The sequence below is a fragment of the Giraffa tippelskirchi genome, chromosome 12 (assembly GCF_054371585.1).
Source record: "Giraffa tippelskirchi isolate mGirTip1 chromosome 12, T2T-mGirTip1v1.2.pri, whole genome shotgun sequence".
NCBI lineage: Eukaryota > Metazoa > Chordata > Mammalia > Artiodactyla > Giraffidae > Giraffa > Giraffa tippelskirchi.
This window is the reverse complement of record NC_137286.1, coordinates 42,428,971-42,442,219: the sequence shown is the minus strand read 5'-3', so window position 1 is coordinate 42,442,219 and position 13,249 is coordinate 42,428,971. Positions and strand designations below refer to the sequence as shown.

General features: G+C 44.5%; 1 long non-coding RNA gene across 1 annotated transcript in view; it reads right to left on the bottom strand.

Moving 5' to 3' along the window:
* LOC145528453 (uncharacterized) overlaps positions 1-13,249 on the bottom strand; it is a 132,353-nt gene that overhangs the window by 37,518 nt on the left and 81,586 nt on the right. Inside the window, exon 3 of the long non-coding RNA XR_014070435.1 lies at positions 7,145-7,328. This is a non-coding gene — a long non-coding RNA (uncharacterized LOC145528453). The remainder of the gene's footprint in view (positions 1-7,144; positions 7,329-13,249) is intronic.

The window sequence follows — 13,249 nt, the reverse complement described above, 5'->3', positions numbered from 1 at the left end:
AGAGTGGCTGGTACAGAGAAGGAGTTTGAGTATTTGTGGAAGAGTTGAATCAATGAAGAAATGAATGATTTTACTAACACACTAGAGAAGGAAGATTAAAACCAAGTTAATCCACCCTCCTCATCCATTAACACATGTGAAGATGAAAAGGGATCATGGTTAAGACCTTGAACAATCAAGGCACAACTAGGATTTGAATCCCACTTGTCAGTCATTACTGTAGCATGACCTGAAGCAAATTATATAACTTGGCATCTTTCTTTTCCTGTTATCTGAGGATAATAAGAAGACCCACCTCATACCGTTGTGAGGATGAACCACATGTAAAGTGGCTAACAGAGTGCCCAGCACAGAATAAGCACTCAGTAAATACCAACAGTGATTGGTTCCTCAAGGAGGAAAAGTTAGTGGGTGAGTCGGAGTTGAGAAAGATCCAATAGAACGTATGTTTTCATATAGAGGGCTTCCCTGGTGGCTCAGACGGTAGAGAATCTGCCTGCAATACAGCGGACCCAGGTTCAATTCCTGGGTCGGGAAGATCCCCTGGAGGCGTGAATGGCTACCCTCTCCAATATTCTTGCTTGGAGAATTCCGTGGACAGAGGAGCCTGGCGGGCTACAGTTCATGGGGTCGCAAAGAGTCAGACACTACTGAGCAACTAACACACACTTTCAGATAGAAGCTGAGCTTATCTGCTGGTAATGGGGTAAAGGATAAAGCAGATGGAGCTTTGATAATGGCTATTACAAGACTGGGCAAGGGAGCTGATGTGACTGTAAAGCAAGCTTGAGGGTCCAGCTAAGATGGAAAACTGTGAATTTAGAGAACAGCAACCAGCAGAATTGAATAATTTCCCCAGCAGCTCTCTGCATCCAGAGAGGAGAAGCAGTAAGAGGGGAAGGCTAGAATGATGCAGGATAGGGGTTTTGTAGAATGGCAATCTCAGAATTAAAAGCAGGGCAGCGACAGGATGTTAGCAAGGAATAAGACCTGGTGCGTGCAAAAATTTATGATAAAAGTGACATTTCAAATAAGAGAGTAAAAGATTAGTCAATAAACAATAGTGGGACTGTTAGGTAACTCTTTTGAGAAAAGACAAAATTAGATTGTTGCCCAATATAGCAGATTAAAATAAACTACAAATAAATTAGAGTGGAAGGTGGAAGGAAGGAAGGAAAGAAAGAAGAAAGCTAAATAAATTCTAGGTGGCAGTTTGTGCCATCTTGGCAAGGGAAAGGCTTATCCAAACCCAAGAACCAAATCAGAAATCATAAATCAAAAGATTAATATGACTAGAGAAAATGTTAAGCCTCTATGCCAGAAAATTAATTCTTAGAGTTCAAACTGGGGTAAACATTTGCAACATAATAGTTAAAAGGAATTTGTGATTTGATATATAAAATATCCTTTCTAATCCATAAGAGATGAAGGCAGTAATGGAAAAACAGACAAAGCATATGCATAGACCATTCACCAAAAGAGAAATGTAAATGGTTAATAAATATGGTTAATATGGAAAATAAAAAAAGGATCAATCAAAACAACCATGTGTTAAATCTTTGGGGGAAAGACAAACGGTACAATCAAAGATGTTGGGAAAATTGGCCAGACTTTTGAAAAAAAAATAATTTAGATTTTTAACTATGTCAGATACCAGAATAAATACAAGAGGAATTAAAGAATTAAGATTTAAATGTCATGAGAAAATAAAAAACGAATGGGAATAGACAGTTATATTTTTATATTGTTGATAAGGAGAAAACCTTTCCTGATATAACACTAAAGCTGACAATTTTGACTAAATAAATATTTAAAACTACTATAAGGGAAAAAAAGCTTAAAGCTATAGGAATGAAGTCTTCAAAGTATGATGAGCAAGGGGCTAATAATACTATTTCAAGAGCTCCTGAAAATTAACAAGAGAAAGCTGAACACATTAAGTAGAAAACCCCAATATGTGATACATAATAAAAATTCAATAAAATAAACAGATGACACAAACAGGCTATTTACATAGGAAGTTAAAAAGTGAAAAGATGTATTATTTACCCTTATTAAAAATCAAAGAAATGGTAATTTAAACAACTAAACATTATCTCTTTCTAATTTCAAATTGACAAATATTTTTAAAGATTGATAATATCATATTTTGGTGAGATTGTGGGGAAATAGATATTCCAATACTTTGTAGGTAGGAGTGTAAATTGAAATCACCTTTCTGAAAGACAATTTGCCAATGTGTATTAAAGCCTTAAAAATGTGCCCATTATTTGACCAGTCATTATTTTCTTAGGAATTTATCCTAAGAAACTCATTATCTATATGCACAAAATTTGCTTATAGCGCTATTCATCACAGCTTTATTTTATGGCTAACAGTTGTAAGCTACCTTAATGTCCAATAGAAGAACTGGTTAAATAATTTTGGGCAGACCTACAGATATGAAGAGATTCATGATACAGGTTTAAGTTGATAAAGTAAGTTACAAACAGTGTGTATAATATACAATTATAAACAGTAGCTACCTCTGGGGATGAGCTTACGAGTCGAGTCATTTTTATCTTCTTTCTGTGGTTTCTCTATATTATTATCCAGTCTTCTTTTGTTTAAAGTACTGACCACTTTATTTATATATATATATTTATTTATTTGGCCATGTCTCACGTCACGCAGGATCTTATTTCCCCTACCAGGGATTGAAACCTTGCCACTTGCATTGGAAGTGCAGAGTCTTCACCACTGGATAACCAGGGAAATCCCAGTATTGTCCAAATTTTCTTTGTAAACAAATACTGATTTGTAATCAAAAGAACAGATAGTAAATGTTATGTTGAAAGTGAAAATCCCTCAGTCATATACAACCCTTTGCGACCCCATGGACTGTAACCTGCCAGGCTTCTCTGTCCGTGGGATTCTCTAGGCAAGAATAGTGGAGTGGGTTGCCATTCTCCTCTCCAGGGGATCTTCCTGACCCAGGGATTGAACCCAGGTCTCTTACACAGATTCTTTACTTCTGAGAGGAGGACAAATGAGAAATAAGGGGAATAAAATATTATATTCTTAAATATTCCAGCTTTCTCAGATTTCTCAAGCCTGTAGATACAAATGGAGGACACATTCTCAAGAAATCATCTGGTTTCAGTGTCTCTTGACCCATCTTGAGCCGTCTTCCTGGCTCCCTCAAAGCATCGGCACGTTATTTCTTAGAGGAGGAGGGGGTACCCCAGGTGCTCTCCACCTTGAACTCCATCCCCTCCTTCAGGTGAGCTCCTCTGAAGCCACTTGGGGGCGCCTGTGACTGTGACACTGTGACCAAAGGGATCAGCCCAGACAGGACACACACGTCAGGACGCTAGTGCCTAACCCCAGTGCAGCACAGGTGCCTGCTATCCCCACATACTGCGCCCCCGCCAGAGTGAGGAGAAGTCCCCCTCTCCCATTCTGGTCACATTTTGAACTTGGGCCCTAATTATCCCCCAGAATCCCTCCTCCTCCACCACCACTACCACCCCCACCTCTTGAAAACACTCCATCTACTCCTGCCTTCAGCCCTCTCCTTAATGTACCCCGCAGAGTTCTGATCCAGTCCCATCAGAGCCTGCTATTTCTTTTTTTTTTTCATTTGGAAAAAATAATTTTTAATTTTAACTTATCAATCTTTCTGTATCAAAGATGTTGTAGCCGTTAGATATTCCCAACACTATTTTTTTTTATTTTAATGGCATATAGTTGCTTTACAATGTTGTGTTATTAATAGCTTCTACTGTACAGCAAAGGGAATCAATTATATATATATATATATACATATATCCACTCTTTGTTAGATTCTTTTCCCATATAGGTCATCACAGAACATTAAGTAGAGTTTCCTGTGCCATAACAGTAGGTTCTCATTATTTACCTATTTTATATACAGCATCAATACTGTATGGGCTTTCCAGGTGGTTCAGCGTGTAAAGAATCTGCCCACAATACAGGAGACATAGGACATGCAGGTTCAATACCTGGGTTGGGAAGATCCCCTGGAAGAGGGTACAGCATCCTACTCCAGTATTCTTGCCTAGAAAATCCCACAGACAGAGCAGCCTGGGAGGCTACAGTCCATGGGGTCACAAAGAGTCGGACACAGCTGAGCACAGTATGCACATTAATAGTGTATATATGTCAATCCCAATTTCCCAATTCATCCCATCCCCCTCCTTTTCCTACCCACCACCTCAAGACCCCTGCCTCCTCCCTTAGCCAGAACTGATAGAGCAAATAAGCCCTAGGAAAAATCACAGCTTTAACAGTGGACAGAGGTTTGCTGTGTTCCTACTGTGTCCACAGCGTGTTGGAAATCAGTGTGAGCATACACCCAGGTTCTCCTGCCCCGCCCCCCGCCACCATATCCTAGCAGGGAGGGATTTGTGCCACCACTATCTGACTAGGGAGAGACAGAAGTTGTGGTGAATCCCCACATTCTTAGCCTAAGATTCACCTGATAATTGCATCTTCCGACGCTGTCCAGCATTTGCTACGTGCAGTCTCCTCACTTCAAGGAAGCTGTGTGCTTACTGTGGCCCCCAAGGCACCTTGTTGCCAACAGGTCTTAGTCTCCCCAGAGACCCCTGCCAAGCACCAAAGGGTGAACCCCAGATGGGACACAGAAGGGTCAATGCTCAGGAAAGCAGGCTTGTCCGGTGCAGAGAACACCTACCAACGAACGTGCTCACCCACAGGGCTTTGCTTTCTCCATCGCGGTGAGACCTGTCCCCCATCTGCAGTGCGGATGAAGCCTGGAGGGCAGGGCTGGCGCTGCCACGTAATGAATGCCCCCGAGGTGAGTTGGGGGCCCTTGGCTGGGTGGAGGGTGGTGACGGTCTCCAGGGAGTACTGAAGTGACAGGAAATCCCTAATGGGAGGATGACCTCATGCTGACGGTGCTGGGGCGCGCCCGCCCCAGGCTCAGTCTGGGAAAGGCAGTGTCCTGGCCCAGACGCCCCCACCCGAGGGGTCCTCAGAGGAGGGCACAGGGAACACAGACTCCAGAAGCTGGAGTTGGCACAGTCAAGCCGCTGCTAGACAAACACCTTGCTGCACCCCTTGGTACTAGGTTTTGGGGGCCCTTCCACAGATGCCTGGGAGAACCTGGCCACCACATGCAATGGGGAGAAGATTCCACCCAGAAGTGGCTCTCTTTACCCCAGAGGGCAGGGCAGGCGCCTGTCTGGTGTCACCTGGAGGACCTTGGGCGTGTGTCTGTGACCAGGACTTACTCCCAATCCTCACCCCGGATGGGTCATTCTCTGTAACTCTGGAATCAGTGATCAGGACATACCCAGCATAGAAACTTCCTTTTGGAGACAAGGATGGGCTGGAGGGAGAAGGAGGGGACTGCAGGACCAGGGCTGAGGGCTGGGTTGCACACTTTGGGCAAGTGGCTCTGCCTGGAACATGCCATCAGTAGCAGATACAGGGCTCAGGGCTCTGAAATCATCCTGCAGAGGCTGGGGGCTCCTGAGAAAGGTGGTAGCATCTCCGGCTCTCCCTCCAGGCCCCAGGTAGCTCGGGTAGGTGTGATCAGCACTCGAGGGCAAAGGCCAGCGCTTGAGCCTCTCCCTTCCCCACCCCCAGCAGAGTGAAGGAGGCTCCTGGGCACCAGGCAGCATGGTGCACTGAGGCGTGTGGCAGAGCAAAGAGGCTTCCTTTCTCTCCTAGGGCTTAAGGGGGCATACATCCTGTGTAGGCTTCATTCCTTGTCTGTGATCTCTTCTGAAACGGGTGTGCATGAACCCCTAGTCAGACTGGGGACCAATGGATGGCTTGATGAAATCACTGTAGCAGCTGCCTCTAGACCAGATCCAGAAGCAGGTTTCCCACCTCATCCAGTCTTGGAAGGGCCCAGAGGTCAAGAGCAATTTCCCATCCCCGGCTTGGGGTAAGAAGAGCAATTTTCCATCCTTGGCTTGGAGTAAGGAGGAGATGGGTGAGCTCCAGCACCCAAGGTGCTCTCCGCCCAGAAGAGGAGAAGCGAAGTCTCCCTGACACAATAGGACATGACTCCAAAAGCACTCTCAGGACTTCCTTGCTGGTCCAGTGGCTAAGACTTCATGCTCCCAATTCAGGGGGCCGGGGTTTGATCTCTGGTCAGGGAACTAGACCCCGCATGCTGCAACTAAGACCCCGCACAGCCAAACAAATAATTTTTTTTTTTTTTAAAAAAAAAGCACTCTTTCTCGTCTTCCCAAGGAACTCAGCTCACAACTTAATAGTCACAGAAAAATGGAAAATGGATCATGATGTGTCCAGACTACAAAAGAACCCTGTGGAGGACGATACCTGTAGAGGTTTTGTGGGGAGGGGACATATGAGCCTACAGACTGTCTGTTCAGTACTTGCCCTTATCTGTGGTTCTTCAGCTGTTTGGGCTTCCACAGTAGCTCAGTGGTAAAGAATCTGCGTGCCAGTGCAGGAAACACAGGAGACAAGAGTTCGATCCTTGGGTCAGGAAGATCCTCTGGAGAAAGGAATGGCAACCCACTCCAGTATTCTTGCCTGGGAAATCCCATGGACAGAGGAGACTGGTGGTCTACAGCCCATGGGGTCACAAAGAGGTGGACAAGACTGAGCTACTGAGCATGCACACAGCTGTTTAGCCTGAGCAATAAGTACAGGAGATGTAACTCTTAGGGGATCTGAGAACGTTTGACAGGGAATCACCTAATAAGCACCCCAACCTTGAGGAAAAAGAGGGAAAGAACTGGGGACTGGAAATGTGGGCAAAGTGCCTGGAGAACTTATTTGCCTGCACTGCTAGAAGATCAGCTTCCTGAGGGTGGGGATTTTTTTGTCTGCTTGGCTCACCCACTGTGTTTCCAGCAACTAAAATAGTGCCTGACACATAGAAGACACACAATAAACATTTGCTGAATAAACAATAAATAATGCAGGGAGGTAAACCCCATACCAGGCTTCCCTGTTGGCTCAGATGGTAAAGAATCTGCCTGCAATGTGGGAGACCTGGGTTCGATCCCTAGGTTGGGAAGATTCCCTGGAGGAGGGCATGACAACCCACTCCACTCATGGGGTCGCAAAGATCTGGAAATGACTGAGCGACTAAGCACAGCACAGCACAACCAACCCCATACCTGCCACTGCTCACCTCATAGCAGACTAACCACTCTGCTGGGGACCAGTCTCTGGTACAGCCCTGCTTTCTGCTGGGTCAGACCTCATCCCCTCGGTCAGTAAAACTCCACTGGTGGCCTCCATGCAACAGGAATGGCAGATGTTGGGGAGGATATTATGACTCAGATAGAGTCTCTCTCCCCTGGATGCTCCCAGTTCTGTGGGGAAAACAGACAGGAGACAGATGGCATCAGCAGGTAGCTGTGTGGGGAGAGGATGTGTGTGCACAGGGTGGACACAAATGACAGGGCTGGGGGAGCCCCAGGAGACTGCACTCCCTGCTTGGGAGCAGGACTCTGAGTTCTAGGCAGATCCAGGCTTGAAACCCATCTCCACCCTCATCTAATGCTGGGTAAATTACTTAACCTGGGCTTCCCAGGTGGCTCGGTAGTAAAGAATCCACCTGCCAATGCAGGAGATGCAGGCTCCATTCCTGGGTTGGTAAGATTCCCTGGAGTAGGAAATGGCAACCCACTCTAGCATCCTTGCTGGGAAAATTCCGGGGACAGAATTTGGGCCAGTGGGCTACAGTCCATGGTGTTGCAAAGAGTTTGACAAGACTGAGCATGCACACAAAGCAAGGCAAGTTACTTAACCTAAGTTTTCATTTCTTGTCTACCAAATGGGCACGATGCTCTCCTCATAGTTTTCTGTGAGGATGAAATTGAGATAATTTCTGTTCAATGCTCAGCCCAGGACCAGATTTTCCATACCTGTTAGTGATGGTATTATGATTATTCTTACAGTATTAAACAGGAAGTGACATTTGAGCTGGGGCTTAAACAAGGGCAGACAAAATGAATGAGTAGCTCTAGATGAGAATGAGTGAAGTTACGGTAACTGAGTATGTCTGCAGAGGAAAGGAAAGCCAAAAGAATAGCATTCATGGCCTCTCTTTGCCCTAGGAAGGCAATAGAAAATATCCGATAAGAAAAGTAGAATGGGGTTTGAGTAGGAATTGGGAGACATTTGGAATAGCTGCCTTTGGGATGGGAGAGAAACCTACTAGGGAAAGTATAAGAGTTAATGGGATCTGTCAAAAATTCAGTTACTAGGCTGAAAATCTTTTTTTTTTTTTTCACCTTTTTTGTTTGTTTGTAATTGTATTTGGCTACGCAGGGTCTTAGTTTCGGTATGTAAGATCTTCATCTTCACCGTGGCATGTAGGATCTTTAGTTGTGGGATCTAGTTCCCTGACCAGGGACTAACCAATGACTCCAGGTTCTGGTACAGAGTCTACCATGTAGAAGTCATCCCATGAATATTCACTGAATTCATGAAGGAAGGAAGATGTGAAATGTCCTAGTTTAGTGAAGAAAGCAATTGAAGACAAACAGGGGACTCTGGTCATTGCCTGCTAAACCTATTTACCTACTGATAAAAGAACCCTGAAGAATCCCAAGGACAGAGGAGCCTGGCATGCTGCAGACGACAGGGTTGCAAAGAGTCGGACAGGACTGAGTGACTGAACAACAACTGAATCTCAAGGTGACAGTTGAGTTCATATGGCCTAAAAGTGTAGAAAATTGTAACCCCATCCAAGTTATGCACTTCCTTAAGAGAATTAGGTATGAACAAATAGTAACTGAACCACTCACAATTAGAGATAGCTCTATTGTACATAAGGAGGCAATGTAGAGTGTTTTATATTAACATTTGTATTTCATACTTTTATAGACATGAGAGTATTTAAATTTTCTGTCACATTCCTTTATGGCCTTAAATCAGCAAAGCCCGGGCTTCTGCCATGACAGGAACCAAATGTTATTTTCTAAAGAAAAGAGCTGTGAGATCAGGGAAGTGTCAGGCAATTCATCAGGGGTAAGGAGGATGGGATGCCGAGACAAGCCCTTGATGCTTTAGGGCATATTAGACACTTAACCCTTTCCGTAAAATAGAAAGCCTTTTTTTCTCTTTTTTTCAATGGAGAAAACATCTCTGAAGTCAGGCTTCCCCTTCAGTTTAAAGAGCATTTGGAGTTCTAACTTACAATTTAACAACTAGAGCTAGAACAGGCCTTTAGAGCTAACAGTCTGACACTGCATCTCCCTTTGCAGATGAGCACCAGTGACGGGGAGCCCTATGTATGAGCGCTGTGCTTAGTCATTCAGTCATGTCCGACTCTTTGTGACCCTACGGACTGGGACCCTCCAGGCTCCTCTGTCTATGGAATTCTCCAGTCAAGAATACTGGAGTGGGTTGCCATTTCCTCCTCCAGGGGAATCTTCCCAAACCAGGGATAGAAACTGTGTCTCCTGCTTGACAGGTGGATTCTTTACCACTGAGCCTCCTGGGAAGCCCAGGGGGCCCTGAAACCTGGTCATTGGCAGAGCTAGGACACTTGCCAGGCTCCCAGGTCCCTCCTCCCCCTGTGAAGCCACCACCTGGAGCCTTCCACATTTGTGCATACTTTGAAACTAAACAAAGTAGTGCTTCTAATTCACAGGGTTTCTAATAGAGACCATCATAATTAACTTTACTGTCTGCCCCAATCCTGAAATAAAATATAGATGGGACATGTTATTATGCTTGATCTAAAATTAATGCTCTTGAATCTAGAAAAAAATGGTACAGATGAACCTATTTCCAAGGCAAGAATAGAGAAGCAGGTGAAGAAATTGGGCATGTAGACACAGGGCAAGGGTGGGGAGAAGGGGAGGGTGAGAAGACCTGGGAGACTGGGGTAGACATATATGCGCTACCATGTGTAAAATAGCTAGCTAGGGAGAAGCTGCTATAAAGCACAAGAAGCTCAGGTCAGTAGTATGTGATGACCTAGAGGGGTGGGGTAGAGGGTAGAATGAGAGAGAGGTCCAAGAGGGAGGGGATATATGCATACATTGGTTGATTTACTTCATTACATAGCAGAAACTAATAAAGCACTGTAAAACGATTATTATTGTTGCTTAGTCACTAAGTCGTGTCTGATTCTTTACGACCCCATGGACTGCAGCATGCCAGGCTTCCCTGTCCCTCACCAACTCCCAGAGTTTACTCAAACTCATGTCCATCGAGTTGGTGATGCCATCCAAACATCTCATCTTCTGTTATCCCCTCAATCTTTCCCAGCATCAGGGTCTTTTCCGAGGAGTCAGCTCTTCATATCAGGTGGCCAACATATTGGAGCTTCAGCTTCATCATCAGTCCTTCCCATGATCTCCTTGCTGTCCAAGGGATTCTCAAGAGTCTTCTCCAGGACGTCAGTTCAAAAGCATCAACTCTTTGGCACTCACCCTTCTTTATGGTCCAACTCTCACATCCGTACATGACTACTGGTAAAACCATAGCTTTGAGTATACAGGCCCTTGTAAAGCATGTCAAAACAATTTGTTGCTGGGCTCTGCCCCCAGAATTTCTGACTTAATGAATCTAAGGTAAGGCCCAAGGATTTGCATTTCTATCCAGTTCTCAGGTAATGCTAACGCTGCTAGTCCAGAACAGAGACAGATGATGGAACATCAAATGCATGCAAAAAACTCTTGGATTTTTCTGTAGCTCTTCACCTGTCAGTGTGTGGCTGAGGAGCAGCAGCATCAGTATTACCTGTGAGCTTGTTCTAAAGGTCTCAGGCCACCATTTCAGATCCGTTGAATCAGAATCTTCAGTATAACAAGATCACATGTAATTTATAAGCATATAAATTTGATAGGCATTGCTCTGTGTAGCCCACTTATTCTCTAGCCTGGCCCTAAACTGAATCACCTGGGGAAGCTTTTCAAAAATACTTATGCCCAGGCCCTACCTCCAGAGACTTTGATGTAATTGATTTAGGATCCAACCTGGGCATAGGTAGAGTTTCAAAGCTCCCCAGAGGACCTTTCCTGTTGGTCCAGTGGTAAAGAATCTTCCTACCAATGTCAGGGACACGGGTTGGATCCCTGATCCGGGAAGATCCCACATGCAGAGCAACTAAGTCCGTGCACCGCAACTACTGAAGGCTGTGTGCCCTAGAGCCTGTGCTCCACAACAAGGAAAGTCACCCCAATGAAAAGCCCACACACAGCAACAAGAGAGTAGCTCCAGCTCTCTGCAACTAGAGAAAGCCCACACATAGCAATGAAGACACAGCACAGCCAAATAAATAAACAAACAAACAATTTTTTAAAAGCTCCAAAGGGTCTTCTGATGTGCAGCCATGGCTGTGAACCAACATGCTGGCCATAACCCTCAGGTGGGAAAAGGGTTCCTTCTCAGGGCAGCTGTTGCAAATATTCAATGATGAAAATTTGAAAGAGCAGTCAAAAAGCTGCAAAGTCATCACTAACTACCGAGAATGTAACTGGGTCAGGTAGAGGCAGGTACCCCCTTTTATGGCCCCACAAATAATCTCAATCTCTTTTTCACTCCTCTCTTCATTGTGCTAGGCTTCGACCTCCTCTTCTGTGTTACTTCCTCTTTCTTATTCTTGAACGATATATATTAGTTAGCATAAAAAAATACTTTCCCTGTGAGTATATCATTTCACTATGTGAAGTGCCTTAATATATATAATCTATTCAGTTCAATTCAGTCACTCGGTCGTCTCCAACTCTTTGTGACCCCATGGCCTGCAGCACACCAGGCTTCCCTGTCCATCACCAACTCCTGGAGTTTACTCAAACACATGTCCATTGAGTCGGTGATGCCATCCAACCATCTCATCCTCTGTCGTCCCCTTCTCCTCCCGCCTTCAATCTTTCCCAGCATCAGGGTCTTTTCCAATGAGTCAGTTCTTCGCATCAGGTAGCCAAAGTATTGGAGCTTCAGCTTCGGCATTCCAATGAATATTCAGGACTGATTGACTGGTTGGGTCTCCTTGCAGTCCAAGGGACTCTCAAGAGTCTTCTCCAACACCACAGTTCAAAAGCATCAATTCTTTGGCACTCACCTTCGTTTATAAACTCTCACATCCATACATGACTACTAGAAAAACCATAGCTTTGACTAGACAGACCTTTGTCAGCAAAACAATGTCTCTGCTTTTTAATATGCTGTCTAGGTTGGTCATAGCTTTTCTTCCAAGGAGCAAGCGTCTTTTAATTTCATGGTTGCGTCACCATTTGCAGTGATTTTGGAGCCCAGGAAAATAAAGTCTGTCACTTTCCATTGTTTCCCCATCTATTTGCCATGAAATGATGGGACCGGATGCCACAATCTTAGTTTTCTGAATGTTTAGTTTTAAGCCAACTTTTTCACTCTCCTCTTTCACTTTCATCAAGAGGCTCGTTAGCTCTTTTTTGCTTTCTGCCATAAGGATGGTGTCATCTGCATATCTGAGGTTATTGATATTTCTCCCAGCAATCTTGATTCCAGCTTGTGCTTCATCCAGCCTGCCATTTCGCATGATGTATTCTGCATATAAGTTAAATAAGCAGGGGTATACAGCCTTGATGTACTCCTTTCCCGACTTGGAACCAGTCTGTTGTTCCAGTCCAGTTCTGTTGCTTCTTGACCTGCATACAGATTTCTCAGGAGGCAGTTCAGGTGGTCTGTATGCAGGTAGACATGGAAATTTAAGAATTTTCCACAGTTTGCTGTGATCCACACAGTCAAAGACCTTGGCATAGTCAATAAAGCAGATGTAGATGCTTTTCTGGAACTCTCTTGCTTTTTCGATGATCCAACGGATGTTGGCAATTTGATCTCTGGTTCCTCTGCCTTTTCTAAATCCAGCTTGAACATCTGGAAGTTCATGGTTCATGTAGTGTTGAAGCTTGGCTTGGAGAATTTTGAGCATTACTTTGCTAGCATGTGAGATGAGTGCAATTGTGTGGTAGTTTGAACATTTGGCATTGCCTTTCTTTGGGACTGGAATGAAAATTGACCTTTTCCAGTCCTGTGGCCAATGCTGAGTTTTCCAAATTTGGTGGCATAGAGTGCAGCACTTTAACAACATCATCTTCTAGGATTTGAAATAGCTCAACTGGAATTCCATCACCTCCACTAGCTTTGTCCATAGTGATGCTTCCTAAGGCCCACTTGACTTCGAATTCCAGGATATCTGGCTCTAGGTGAGTGATCACACCATCGTGGTTATCTGGGCCATGAATATCTTTTTTGTATAGTTCTTCTGTGTATTCTTGCCACCTCTTCTTAATCT